Source organism: Onthophagus taurus, chromosome 1 (genome assembly GCF_036711975.1).
Source record: "Onthophagus taurus isolate NC chromosome 1, IU_Otau_3.0, whole genome shotgun sequence".
Classification (NCBI taxonomy): Eukaryota; Metazoa; Arthropoda; class Insecta; order Coleoptera; family Scarabaeidae; genus Onthophagus; species Onthophagus taurus.
Genome location: NC_091966.1, coordinates 4,261,937 through 4,276,902, shown reverse-complemented (window position 1 = coordinate 4,276,902; position 14,966 = coordinate 4,261,937). Strand labels below are relative to the sequence as shown.

General features: G+C 33.8%; 1 long non-coding RNA gene across 2 annotated transcripts; it reads right to left on the bottom strand.

Moving 5' to 3' along the window:
• Positions 1 to 6,841: 6,841 nt before the first annotated feature.
• On the bottom strand, positions 6,842 to 8,557 carry LOC139429180 (uncharacterized). Of its 2 annotated transcripts, XR_011639859.1 has the most exons (3): positions 8,249 to 8,557; positions 7,719 to 8,191; positions 6,842 to 7,667 (listed from the first exon to the last, which is right to left on the bottom strand). It is a non-coding gene; the product is annotated as an uncharacterized lncRNA (long non-coding RNA). The 2 variants fall into 2 exon arrangements; XR_011639857.1 differs by lacking the exon at positions 8,249 to 8,557 and having other exon boundaries at positions 7,719 to 8,218.
• Between the last annotated feature and the right edge of the window lie 6,409 nt (positions 8,558 to 14,966).

Genomic DNA, 14,966 nt, shown 5'->3' with positions numbered 1-14,966 from the left:
TTTCTTGGATTTGAGTCGTTGTTTCACGATGGTACTGCCTATTTCAAGTTGTGATATTAAGATAAAAAGATAAGATTATTGAAATTTTGCCTGATGATAATAAAGCCAAGACACCTATCACTCCGAGAAGAGAAAAAACGTTTCGCTGGACACCTGCAAAATCTTTGACGAGGAATTGTATCATACGTCGCGACATCAATCTTCCTGTCATCAAACACATAGCTAGCACATTGAAGAAGGCTTACAGCTCTAGCTGTAGTAAAACAAGGAGATTCACTCAGTTCTAACCTCTTCAACTTGTAGTTAAACGAACTGTTTGCCGAGATAAAGAAAGAGACAGGCGCGGGATACCATGTAGCCTGGAGTCTGTTTTTGGGATCTGTTAAATCCTGCAAAATCGAAGTCAGGGACGTCTGTGCCAAGAACACTTTCGGTATTCAAAGTAGGTGATGGAATCATCTGCTTTGTCAGAATCACATCTCCATATTCTCATGGTATCGGTTAATGTTTGACAACCAATTTTGTCACTTCGAACATGTTTCTGAAGAAGGTTGCTGGAACGGCAAAAATTTTTTCAAATGTTACTTAACCCGAATGTTTCTAGTTCTGGGTCTAGTGCTAGTTTTAATGATAGTGCTAGTGTTAGTTGTAGTTTACTTGACTGAGTTTGACGCTATTTATGCGGTCAGCCATTACAGTAAGCCATCGTGCGATTAGGCATCTTCTTCTATTTTTAGATACATTATAGTATATAATACATTTTGCACACTTTGAGTGGAATTCGCCTTCAAATGAAATTAATCAGAAAGAATTTTCAGTACAAAATGCCAGAGTTTTCCAAGAAAATAAGAAATGCCAAAATTTTTGCTTTCATATTTACCTACTTAGACAGGTTGAAGAATGGGACGCAGTTTAAACTAAATTGTTCAAAAGTTCTGATCAACCCGAAATTTGCAAAAATTCAAGGAAAAATAGTTTCTCAAGGAAACAGGAAATAATAAAACTATATTTCGACAGTGGATCGTAGATCAATGAAAATAGGTTCTCTGGATCAAAGATGAATGAAGAGGTTCCATCTTTAGACGCACGGCTAAACCCGTGCTTTTCTAGTTCTAGGTCTGGTGCTAGTTCTAGTTTTACACTAGCACTATCACTAGAACTAACACAAGATCTAGAACTAGAATCATTCGGGTTTAGCTGTCTTAAGAGACGTGCTGCTGAATCCGAATGTTTCTAGTTCTCGGACTAGTATTAGTTCTAGTTTTACACTAGCACTATCACTAGAACTAACACAAGACCTAGAACTACAACCATTCGCGTTTAGCCGTCTTGAGAAACGTGCGGCTAAATTCGAATGTTTCTGGTTCTCGGTCTAGTGTTAGTTCTAGTGTTACACTAGCACTGTCACTAGAACTAACACCAGACCTAGAACTAGAATCATTCGGGTTTAGCCGTCTTGAGAGACGTGCGGCTAAATCCGAATGTTTCTAGGCGGCCGGCAACATCTCGAATTTTCCTCGAGCACAGCTTGAGCTGCTTGCAACTTAACGTAAGCAATCTATCTCCTGGTGGTGGTGTTGAAAGAATTGTTCTTGTACAATGGTCAGAATCGTGGTTTTTCTCGAATTTAGATCGTTGTTCCTCGATGGTCGTGTTGGGAATTAACATCGTAAGTAAAGTAACATCATTTCCAGGTTCTAATGGTATCGGTTAAAGTTTGCCAACCGATTTTGTCACTTCGAACTTGTTTCTGAAGAAGGTTGCAAGATGGCATCTGAAACATCAAACATTTTTTCAAAAGCTACTTAACCTGATTGTTTCTAGTTCTAGTGGTCTAATGTTAGTTTTAGTTTACTTGAATGAGTAGTAGTGATTTACAACTGCATCTCCTGATGGTACAGACTATAGTATAATGGGATTCTAACTTTTTCTTGTTAATTCAAAATCATTAGATTTCATTTGTTACTTTATTTAATATTAAGTCCGGTTCTGTAAAAGTTAAGAGGGCGGCCTCTTCACCGGACTTAAACAAACGGCCAAACGCCGCGGGTAGAACCCATAAATTCGGCGCGGCAGCGGATGAGATTCAATTTGTGAACCAATTTCACCTGGCGCTATAAAAGTGCGCCTGTACCTACATCGTTCGAACAAGCGTCTTCACCGCCTTTATTGTTATCATTACGCCGTCGTTGTCGGTGCCGCGACAAACTTTATTGTTATTGCCCCAGCCACGGTGCAGATCACCACGAGCTCAAATAATTATTATTGGCTCCCTCGTAAAATGGCGGAGGCTTCGCCATCCTCATCCGCCCTCTGGCTATCAAGGTTTACATTTTTTTTTTGTTTTTTGTCCTTTTTAACGATCTCAACACGTATTTAAACACGTAGTACACTTTTGTAATTTTTCGATCGTAAAATACTTAAATAATTATTTCCGGGGGGCCACCCACGATAAACATTACCCTTGGTATAATAAGGGAGGAATCACGTAGATAAGGAAGCCACATGTGGTATTTCAAAGTATAATGTGGTCGTCGCGTAATAAATATTGAAACACGAGCTTGGGGGCGCCGCAATTATAAAATTTCGGAGGCAGGCACACATACCATCTATTTGGGGCGCTCAGTGACATGGTGGCTACGCCCTCTTCCGTTTTGTACCGGTATCGCTTGACAAACAACGGGACTAATTAAGGACTATAAATTAAGTGACACGGTGTTCGCCAGCAGCACCCCTCCTCGTTTCTTTAGACACGGTCTGCTTCCCAATTGAAATCGTTTCTTAACCACAATTATGTTCAATTAACTTAAATTACCATATTAGAAATTTAAGAAATTTTATATGTAACATTGAAATCTGACAAACAAACATTAAGTTGAATACACTTTAGATGATAAGTCATCGTCGGAACATTCTCTATTGTTCAACGGGCGGTCCTCAACACTCAAAAAGCCGAATGGCCACCTCGAAAGGAATCCACGGGAGCCGCAACTCGCCCGACAGCAGCTCCTTTGTCCCGGATGACTAAGGACAATTCTTCTTCTCAATCCAACGACTTCGACGTTCGCTTTTACCGTTCTTTCCCCTTATTTTATTTCACTTTTTTTCATATACAACTTCATTTCTTTTAATTGCGATTTTTCGTGTTATTATCGATTTATTTTTCGATTTTTCTCGCATCGCCTCATCCGTGGTGGAGGGTCCTTCCAACGTTAATTTAAAGTAAAACACGAACGGTGCGCATCCGGCAATTATAATGCGAGAGGACGGTGGTGTTGGTGATCGCGTGTTCGGATACAAGTGACAACTGTGGTCTCCGTGTCTTTCGGACTACCGGATATTATCGGAAATCGCTGGTCGGCGGAACCTTTGATCACTGTAAACCATCATCACTGTGATTTTCGATAATTTTACTTTTTCCTTCATTTCCGTTCTTTAATTGTGTGAGAAAGATTTTTTTTAGTTATAAAAAATTGATAATAATTTAAGCAAACAATTTTAATTATTTGCTATTTATCCTTAACCCTTTGTGTCCCGACGGTACTTTAAAGTACCGCTAGTTTCAAACACTCGTTTTAAACTGTAGTCTATACAAGAAAGAATCTGTATAAAAAATGACGCAATCCGCACTGTAGGGTTTTTAGGTATACCTATTTAAACTTATTCATCCAGATGTGAAGTTAGAAGTTTAGTGAAAAGTGGTCTTGTTGAATTTTGTTGTTCAAAAAGGTATTTCTTTGATAAATGGTTATTAGGTGTGATTATTACAGATCATTTTAAAAAGAAAGCATTGAGCTTTAATTTAAAATAAGTCTCATTCCTTAATTTCAATAAATACGGCTTCCGGGAATTTTTAAATTAACATCTTTTTTGACACTTTTAGGTTATACGAAAATGTAAGTTTTATTTCAATATTATTTTTCTCAATATTTTTCCAATCCAACCCAACAATTATTATACATCATTTTAAAGAGAAAGCTTTGAGCTTTAATTTAGAATAAGTCTCATTCCTTAATTTTAATAAATACGGCTTCCAGGAATTTTTAAATTAGCATCGTTTTGGACACTTTTAGATTATACGAAAATGTAAGCTTTATTTCAACATTTTTTTTCTCAATATTTTTCCAATCCAACCTAACAATTATTATACATCATTTTAAAGAGAAAGCTTTGAGCTTTAATTTAGAATAAGTCTCATTCCTTAATTTCAATAAATACGGCTTCCACGAATTTTTAAATTAGCATCTTTTTTGATACTTTTAGGTTATACGAAAATGTAAGTTTTATTTCAACATTTTTTTTCTCAATATTTTTCCAATCCAACCTAACAATTATTATACATCATTTTAAAAAGAAAGCTTTGAGCTTTAATTTAGAATAAGTCTCATTCCTTAATTTCAATAAATACGGCTTCCAGGAATTTTTAAATTAACACTTTTTTGACACTTTTAGGTTATACGAAAATGTAAGTTTTATTTCAACATTTTTTTTCTCAATATTTTTCCAATCCAACCTAACAATTATTATACATCATTTTAAAGAGAAAGCTTTGAGCTTTAAGTTAGAATAAGTCTCATTTCTTAATTTCAATAAATACGGCTTCCACGAATTTTTAAATTAGCATCTTTTTTGATACTTTTAGGTTATACCAAAATGTAAGTTTTGTTTCAACATTTCTTTTCTCGATATTTTTCCAATCCAACCCAACAATTATTATACATCATTTTAAAAAGAAAGCTTTGAGCTTTAATTTAGAATAAGTCTCATTCCTTAATTTCAATAAATACGGTTTCCAGGAATTTTTAAATTAACACTTTTTTGACACTTTTAGGTTATACGAAAATGTAAGTTTTATTTCAACATTTTTTTTCTCAATATTTTTCCAATCCAACCCAACAATTATTATACATCATTTTAAAAAGAAAGCTTTGAGCTTTAATTTAGAATAAGTCTCATTCCTTAATTTTAATAAATACGGCTTCCAGGAATTTTTAAATTAGCATCTTTTTTGATACTTTTAGGTTATACGAAAATGTAAGTTTTATTTCAACATTTTTTTTCTCAATATTTTTCCAATCCAACCTAACAATTATTATACATCATTTTAAAGAGAAAGCTTTGAGCTTTAATTTAGAATAAGTCTCATTCCTTAATTTCAATAAATACGGCTTCCACGAATTTTTAAATTAGCATCTTTTTTGATACTTTTAGGTTATACGAAAATGTAAGTTTTGTTTCAACATTTCTTTTCTCGATATTTTTCCAATCCAACCCAACAATTATTATACATCATTTTAAAAAGAAAGCTTTGAGCTTTAATTTAGAATAAGTCTCATTCCTTAATTTCAATAAATACGGCTTCCAGGAATTTTTAAATTAACACTTTTTTGACACTTTTAGGTCATACGAAAATGTAAGTTTTATTTCAACATTTTTTTTTTTATTTTTCCAATACAACCTAACAATTATTATACATCATTTTAAAGAGAAAGCTTTGAGCTTTAATTTAGAATAAGTCTCATTCCTTAATTTCAATAAATACGGCTTCCAGGAATTTTTAAATTAGTATCTTTTTTGACACTTAGATTATGCGAAAATGTTAGTTTTTGCTCAATATGTTTTTTCTCGATATTCTATCAGATTTTGATAATTTCTGATAAATAAATATTCAAATTTACTGCGTCCACGAAAATGTTGTAGCGTAAGTTCAAAGGAAAGAGGAAGTTGCCAAAATTGTTCTGCCAAAGCTAGACCCCACTCAAAATGTACTTTGTGCAATGTTTATTTATGTTGTAATGAAAGAAAGAACTGTTTTTGTATACTGAAAATATATTTTAATGCTTGACGGTACTCTCAAGTACCATTATCCCCCTGGAATGGGGGGATTGCATATTTTGCTAAAATTGATTCCAAAGGCCTCTACTGAATGTATTTTGATAGCGTTTTAATTCTGCCACAAAGTTTCAAAATTTTTGACTTCTTGGGACACAAAGGGTTAATAATCTAGTTCGTCATTAAAAGTTGGATAATAGCTGTATGTCTTAAGTATATTGAATTGCACACAAAATAATTGGGCTTTGTTCATTTATGTCAAGCGAAACTATATTTATGTCAACATTGCAGATACAGAAAAGAATTTTGGTGTACATAGAGCTCACTCGTTCATTCGAGTGTCCGAAGAAGTATAGGAACTCCTAGTACAGATACATGGTGATTCTCAACCTATACGTATAAACTTGGAGATTTATTCCTTGAGACAAATAACAGGTAATAGGTGAAAAAAATATCACTTAAAAAGCATGTACATTATGCTTTTCAAGCGTACAGTATTTGCTTTCAGAAATCATCTTACACAGCAACACCAAACTATCTCATCTGTCTAGAACTGATACCACCATACTTATTTCATGTTCAGCACAAAAAATTTGACATACGTTTGAGTGTGTCGTTTGTTCACATCCTTCTGATTGCAAAAGTTGTCTACACAATGTTGAGAGCATTAAAAAGAATCAGATAGAACTACGACGAAAAAATGTCAAGCAGCCTTCCTCTGTTTCGTTGATCTAACTAAAACGTTCGACAAAGTAACGATAAAAGAATTAGAACAAGTTTAACATTACAAAGTATGTAATGTAAACTATGGTTACACTATCAATGATGGTTACAAAATCAAGATTGAATACTGTGCAGATGATGCCGTGCTCTTGGCTGATACTGAGGATGATATACAGTGGTTAACACAGGCATTAATTTCTTTAGCAAAAGACACTGTTACGTTCCGAAATTTTTATGTTATGTGTGGGTGACTTGTTTATCTGTTATAGGTTGTGAGTTGCATACATTCGGAAATTTATTATTTTTATTTGTATTTACTTTGTTTACATTTTGTTTATTATTAACATTTGTTATTTTTTTTTATCTTTTTCAGCAACAGATTCTGAGTATCCCTGTTGTTAATCCCTTTCAATTCCTATCATACTACAAATTCTTCCTTTGCTTTTGAGAGGGTGTCGTAAGTACATGATCTTGCGCAGACGTAATTTTTTTTTTGATATTTCCGAATTTTTGGGTATAAAAGACGGTTCCAGTTTCTTCTCGGTCTCTCTCTGTTCTTGCTATATTACCAGAATATACGTGTTTTCGAGTGTTTAAGAAAGTGATTGGTTCGCCATTTTTGGTTTTGGGGTGGAAAAATTTTTCTAATCCATTTTTGTGGGATTCATCACTCGAAATAAAATTTTGGAAAAGTGTCTTTCTTTTACCAAATTGTACGGAGATTCCGGATTTCAACGTATTTCTTTAAAGTTTCTTCTGTCTTCTGGTTAAACCTCGAACATCAGAGGTAAGCATGTTCGTAAGGTCTTTATTAAATACTTTTGGCTTTTTCTTCCACCCATTTTTTTTAACAAACAATCTACTCACTACTTTTCAAAAAAAAAAAAAAAAGAGAAACTAACTACTTTAAAAAAAAAAAAAAATCGTTCTAACTACTTAAACAGAAAAACTATGCTACTAACAGAAAAATTCTTAAATCTAATATTTCCACGTTTCATTTGTTTTATTTCTATATCCAGGTTTTATTGAGGGGAGCAACCTTTGGCATCTCTTTCGGAACATTTTTTTTTAATAATCTGGAACCAGTGTCCTTGGATAATTTTCTTTACGTCCTAAGGATTATAACTATCTTTTTTTGGAGAGAAACAAAGAATAAACCTTACCTTTCCTGAATCACCAGAATTTGTTGCTGAAGATATTTTTTTTTGTTTGGACCGGTGATCAAGACTTGGAGTAAAGGTCAGATAGAACAACATACTATTATTTTGGTTACTGAAGAATTTATCTATAACATATTTTTTTTGTATTTGATTTTCCTTAAGAAAATCCTTGATTTTTTTCTGAAAGAAGATTTCATCTGAACTTCAATTTTTTTTATATATATCATTTGAATTGATTATTGTGAATTCTTGTTTGGCGAGTGATTTTTTTTTTTTATTCTATTTTTGGCGTTAATTTTTTTTATTTTTAATTCTCGATTTCACGTTGAGCTCAACCATACGGAGTCAGACGCGTGTTAATTTTTAATTTCCATCTTTCTTGATATATTTTTTTTTTATTTTATTTGAGTAATTCCTTTTAGTTTTGAAAAACTCGCAAACATCAATATAATTTTCGTTTTCTTTGTTGATTTAACCTAGAAGTTCACTGATTTATAATTTTGTTATTGATTTTTTTTCTTTATTTTACTTACATATATATTTTTTTTTTTCTTCGGAATTTTTTTTTAATAAATATTGTGTGTAACTCAAAATCTATTTTGTTGAGCGTTTATGTTTTGTTGTGTTATATGTTTATATCACCATATTCCATCATACCACGTCACAGTTCGTGTTGTACGCGGGATTAACTGTGTGGCGCCATATAAATACCCCTCCCTTCTTCACTGAGCCGGTCGAGGACTCGCGTACATCAGGGTGGTAAAACTAGTTTTGTCCTTGTCGAAAAATTTGTTATCGTTCTTTATTTTGTTAAATTTAAAAAAAAAAAAAAAAAATCGGTTTAGTAAGGTTTGGCGTCACAACACAGTGGTTGTATAACGTCAAAAACATTTGGTATAAATCGTCTATATCACGATGCAGTTCCCATGATACTTCGAACATCTGAAATCTTCTTTGGCGTTGGAATATTCAAGAGAGTTCATCCACAACATATCCTAAATAGCTCACTCCGACAAAAGTTACATTTATCATTGCTCAAAACCATGTTGCAGGTGCTGAGTGTAAGCCAAAAGGCATTCTACAAAATTGATATAATCTGCGTCCTGGCACAGTAAAAGCTGTATATTGACGGGAATCTTTTGTTACTGGTATCTGCCAGTAAGCAGATTTAATATCCAGACTGCATAAATATCTCGCATCCCTTAGACGATCAAGTATGGCACCAACAAATGGTAGAGGATAAGCGTTTTTTTTAGTTACACTATTAACTTTTCTGTAGTCCACGCAAAATCGGTATGAATCATCCTTCTTTCGCACAAGCACAACAGAACTACTCCAGGCACTTCTTCATGGCTTGTCCATTTGCCAACATTTCGTCTAGTTCATTATCGATGTACTTCATTAAGGCAGGTGATAAGGGATAAAATCGTTGTTTTAGCAATTCACCACTTTGATTACTAATTATAGCACTAGGAGAAACATAAGCCAATTCTGGTATGAAACTCTTACTTTTACGAGGCGGAGGTACATAAGTTCAATCTTTGAACATCCAACTTTCGATACATAATAAGTAGCTAGTTTCCTAGCGATATCTAGAAAACTAAAAAACTTTTGTTACAATTTTGAGAATCATCTTGTATATGACAGGGCTCCTCCTAATATTCCATTTTTATCGATGTGGAATTTGCATCTGAGGTGATAATACTTGATTAAAGTGAATATTGCAGCAAATAGTTACATGGTGGTCCGCACACTCTATAATTTGTGTCAGATAAGTTTTGCATCATGACTTGCTTTCTGCCAAAATTTCGCAAAAAGTGGCAACTCACCAATTCGTCTAAATTTTAAGAAGTTTTCCTAGAATCTCAAGAAGAACACCAAAGATTGCTAAAAACATCTTGGGGTGAGATGTCTAAAAAAACTAAGTCATCGTACTTCGTTATCTCTTCACTGTCAGGACTCGTCACTGTCCTGGATTGCCTTATTGATAACATCTTCCATCGACTCTCTTTCCAGTGAACTAGGATGAGTAGTATGCTGCAACATACTACAACCGTGGCATGAGATCCTCGTTCATCTGGGGGTTTTTCGGGAAAGGGTGGAAGAAGATTGTAAATATGTATATAATGGTCTAGTAGTTGTCGTTATTTGATCATTGAGACAAATTTTGTTGGGATTGTTAAATATTAATTTGTTTATCTCACAATTTTCAAAAAAAATTTTGCAGCTTTAACAAACAATACTACACTTATAAATAACAAAAGTTTTCCAATTTGGTCACCACCTAGTGGACTATTAGCTGACATCTTTCTGGACAATCTAAAGAATGAGTTGATCATTAACAACAGGAGTCCCCATAGAAACAACATACTTCTTTGGCAAAGATATGTCGACGATGTGTTTGTTATCATGCTCCTGAAGATAACTATCCATCTCATAAACACACATAGTTTTATTTTAATTTCACTCGAACTAAAATTTTCTGTAAGTTTTAGGAACAATAAATGAGTTCAAAAATATTGATGTGGATGATCTCAGTGAGCCCGAAAGAAAAATAAAGTTGTAGCAGCATACACAACTAGAGTAGACAATCATGCTACAAATACGAGCACATATTTTTGCTCAACATTCTACAGTTGGACAGAAACTGCTTAAAAGTAAGCATAGGTGCACCTGTTACATTACATTACGATACGGGATCTTATTCAATTACTTCTCGACCCATTCTATGTAATCCTTCCTTAATTCTTGTAAGACTTCCAGGTCTACATTGTTGCTTGTTGCTGTACTCTGTTGTAGTGTCACGTAATTAACCTGGTCTTCTTTTATTTCTATCCCTCTCCTGTTCGCTTCTTTGGCCAATATGCTCAAGCTTTCTCTCGGTACTCTCGCACTTTTGCTGATAATGATCATAGATACACTTGCGATATTTTTGTACCAATATACCCAGCAGTATCTCTTTTTTAATGGCTGTTTCCAGCACTAGTTTGAACATTGTACCCGACAGTATATCACGCCAGTATAAATGCTAAATGTAGAGGTTAGTTCTCCGTCAACTCTTACTGTAGCCGTAGAATTGGCTAAGATTGCTTCTATTAATTTGACTGTTTTATGGGTATTCCCCAATTCCTCGGTTATTCGTACTGAGTAGCCTGTTACTTTTCATGTGCAACAAGAACATAATTCCAAGGGATTTTTCCTTCCTTCGATATTTTTAAGTCTAAGTATTTGTATAAGCTGCAATGTTTGATTTCCGGTTTGTTCGAGAAAGGCAAAACAAGTTGGGTTGGGCTGAGTTTCAATATACATGTATTCAGTTTTTTGCAAGTTAAGACCCATTTATCATACTCTTCAATTAGTTTGCGAGTTACATATTCAGCATCATTAATTTCTTGTGGAATCAAAACTTGATCAAGAGCAAATGTCATTTTGTCAAATCTCTTAAGTATTATTATTTTTCAGTATTCTTCAACTTTCTGTGCTTTTTCTTCCTCCTAGGTAGGTCTTGAGTCTAAAGCAGGATCTTTCCCATTTTTGACCTTTTTTTAGAGTAGTCATTCACATTTCTTGTACTTGCTTATATGTAAATTTATGTTTTAGTCTTTTGGAATGATATTTCTGGCAGCTCAGGTTTTAGTTTGATTTGTACAGCGCTTTCATCTTCTAGACTAATTATCTCATATCTTCTTTCAGTCACTATTTCTCTGTTGTCATTTTCTATTTTCTTTTCCTGCTGTTATTTTGTTGTTATTAAAAATATTAGCTGTACTTTAAATAGATTATGGTCGCTATCACAAATGAAGTTTTGAGAAAATCGAGTTTAAACTTTCAAATAATAGAAACTGATTCTATACATTTTCCATTGACTTATGCCTAATCTACAATTCCAGGATAATGCAATAAGGCTTCTGTTTTTTCATAAAATGAATTTTGTACCTTTCATTTATCAGTTCCCAAGATGTTATAAGTTTCCATGTATGTTTAAGGACACTTCTTAAAATTGTAGCTACATGCACAGCAAACAAACATTATGATGTACTTGACCCATCAACTCTATACTACTCCAGCCATACAGTTAATGATAAAGTCTTTAGGTTGTAATCATTTTCGGTGTTGTATTTGTATCATAAAGATATTAATAACACTTTTGGTTATAATTTACTAATTTACAGATTTTATTTTTAATATATTTAGTGATTACATACTGAAATAAACGATTTTCAAAAAAAATTTTGATTTTAGTTGGAATAAGTTCTTGCTCGACGGCGCTCAACTAATTGCACCACCCGCTAACACCCCTTCGGCCATTAGATGGTTATCAAGGACATTAAGGCGGCGGTAATTAGCAGAGAATTTTTCGTTTTGCACCACACTTTCTGTAGATGTACTGCCGCTAAGTAAGAGAAGGCTAAGAAAGAAGAAGAGAGAGGTCTTCGGGTTCCCTCAATTTTACGTCTTGTTAACCGCGCGCAACGGATTGCAAGACCGGCCCCAGACAGTTTAATCTATGTCTCATTTGCCATTGTAAGCCGTTCGGACATAAATACAACGATTTTTTCAGTGGCACACTTAATGAGCGCTATCGTATGCAATGCTCGTGGAAATCGCTGAAAGCGTGAAGGAAACGACTATTAACACCTGCTTAGATTGTATATTTTAAAACAAGTTTGCAATCTAGAATAAGACACGCAAACTTATACGACTAGATTTTAAGATTTTAACTTTAAAATTAGTCTTACACACTTTTTTCTCGTAGAAAGATTTTTTTTTTAATTTTGATAAATCGCTTTTTAATAAGTTAACTAAATAAACGTTCCCACGCCTTTTTGCTACCTGCACCTTTTTTTCTTTTCTGTAACCTTTTTTTTGATAAATTATGGGTTTAGCACATCATCTAATCCTCTCTAAGCTATTGTTTTCCGGGTTTACCTCCGCTAAATTTATATACCACAAAGAGTATTAAAAAAATAACGGTTTTTGCAAAGTCATTTTTGAACCCTACCTGTTGCGTTGGTTTATTAAAGAAATTCGGTATTTAGATAAGTTGAAGAATTAGTTTAATAAAATTTTAATAGTCAAGGTTAAACCCATTTCCGGTTCCAAAATATCGTTAAAACCGCTTTAACGAATTTAATTTACGTCTTTTCCCGGTTGAAGTTAATGTTTCCTAGTACCGTAAAACGTCCAACAAATTCGCGCTATAAACGACAAGCACGCAGTTTAATCGAACCACTCAAATCAAATAGAGTTTCTGTAATCGTCCAAAAAAAGAAGAAATAAAATTAATCTTATCGTAACGAAATAGATTTTTGACGTAATCTTTCTTTTTTGCCAACTATTGATGACATAAACCAATATCAAGATTGTGCGGTTCTTCTCTCGACATCGTTGAAGTTTCTTATCAGATAACGGTGGCTCCTCTCTTCTAGTAGCTAAGAAGAAGAAGAAGACGAAGCGATGGCACGCAGACGGTAGCTGATGCGTGCTTAGACATCGCCGTCGCATTCCATTCTTGACTCCACAGGTCACTTAAATAGATTCGAAACTTCGCCTCCCCTTCACTTCCACGATGATTAATGAACCTCGCTAATTGTGTATAAACACGACCACGTCATCGTGTGTGTATCAATCTTTCTTTATGTTGGTGGAATTGGGATACAAAAAAAAATTGTTGTATAACCTCGATGTAACGGACTTATACGGGGAAGGGAGTGTATTATAGCCAAAAATTTGTTATAGGAAAAAAGTTTTAGGTCTGGTGTTAGTTCCACTTCTAATAAAAAAAATAATGTTCGATAAATCTTCTAATAAGGATCTTCAGACGCACGGCTCTTATTATCAGTCATTATATGTATAGACAAAAAAAATGAAAGAATCCAGAAATATGCAAGAAATTAACACAGATTCATGAAAAAGAAGGAAGTCCAAAACAAAAATAAAACATGCCAGAAGATATAAAGAATAAGGGTCAGGCCAGAAACAAGTAAGAAATTTGCAAGAATATACGAAAATGATAGAAGTCAGAAACAATGTAACTGCAATACGGAAAAAGAAGCCTAAACGAAACCCTAACAGATGAAAAGATGCTGGAAAGATTGCAGAAGATTTAGAGGATGAAAAATGTCATGAGTCATGACACAACTAGAAATTTTCTCCGATGTTTCGTTTTCGTGAAACTATCATCAGGTTTATTTTTTCTTATGAACGCCATATTTGATTTTCACACCATACAATACGATAATTAATTCTGATTTCAATGATATGTCACACAATGTATTTCATTTAAAAAAACACAGAATTATTAAAAAAAAAAAATAAACCTGATGATAGTTTCACGAAAACGAAACGTCGGGGAAAATTTCTAGTTGTGTCATGACATTTTTCATAAAAAGTTGCCTTACGAATGTTTTTTCAGATTCACCAAAAAACGAAAAATAAAGAAGTTATAGTCAAAAACCGAAAAAGTAATTTTTTTGTTTTTCGGCCATATTTTAAAAACTAAAACGGTTAGATCCAAAAATTTTGCTGAAAAAGATGAGCTCTAAGATCAACTTTGCCTCCATTTAACCATTTCTGTATCTCTTATGGTTTCTGAGATCAGAATGGTGGGGGTCGAATTTGAATTACCCTGTATATTGTGTTTTGAAAGGTTAATCTGCTACTTAAGCTGGAAAGGAAAGTTTTATTCTCAATATAAGGGAACAACCATGGGATTGCTCTTATTACTAGTCATTGTCAACTTCTGTAAAAACTATTTTTTGGTACCCAAAGTTATGGCTTCGATACCTAGAAAGTTAGGCTAAAATAGATTTCGATAAGGTAAAAAGACTTGTCAGAAATAACTATTACAATCACAGGTGTTGTACCTAACACAGTAATTGTTTGATAAACAAAAACTAAACCCATCTCAACCCAATCCTTCCTTCTTTTTGAAACAGAACTTTATGATCACTGTATATTTGATGCAGTAATTGTTAAGTCTGCCAGATAGAAGCAAATCCAGCCATTCCAAAGGCTGTCTTTTTGTTGGGGAGATCCCAAATAGCACACTGGAAGTAGATTTTGTTTACCTACATGAAGCAAACCCAAACCGACTTTCCTTTTATTGGGGAAAGATCTGCATGGTCACCATGAATTTGGCGTAGTAGCTGTTTGTTAACCCATTAAAAGCCAACCCAACTGTTCCTTTCTGTTGACAAAAATTATAACCTTACCCTACAAGTAGACGTTGTTTCTCTGCTAAAAGCAAAC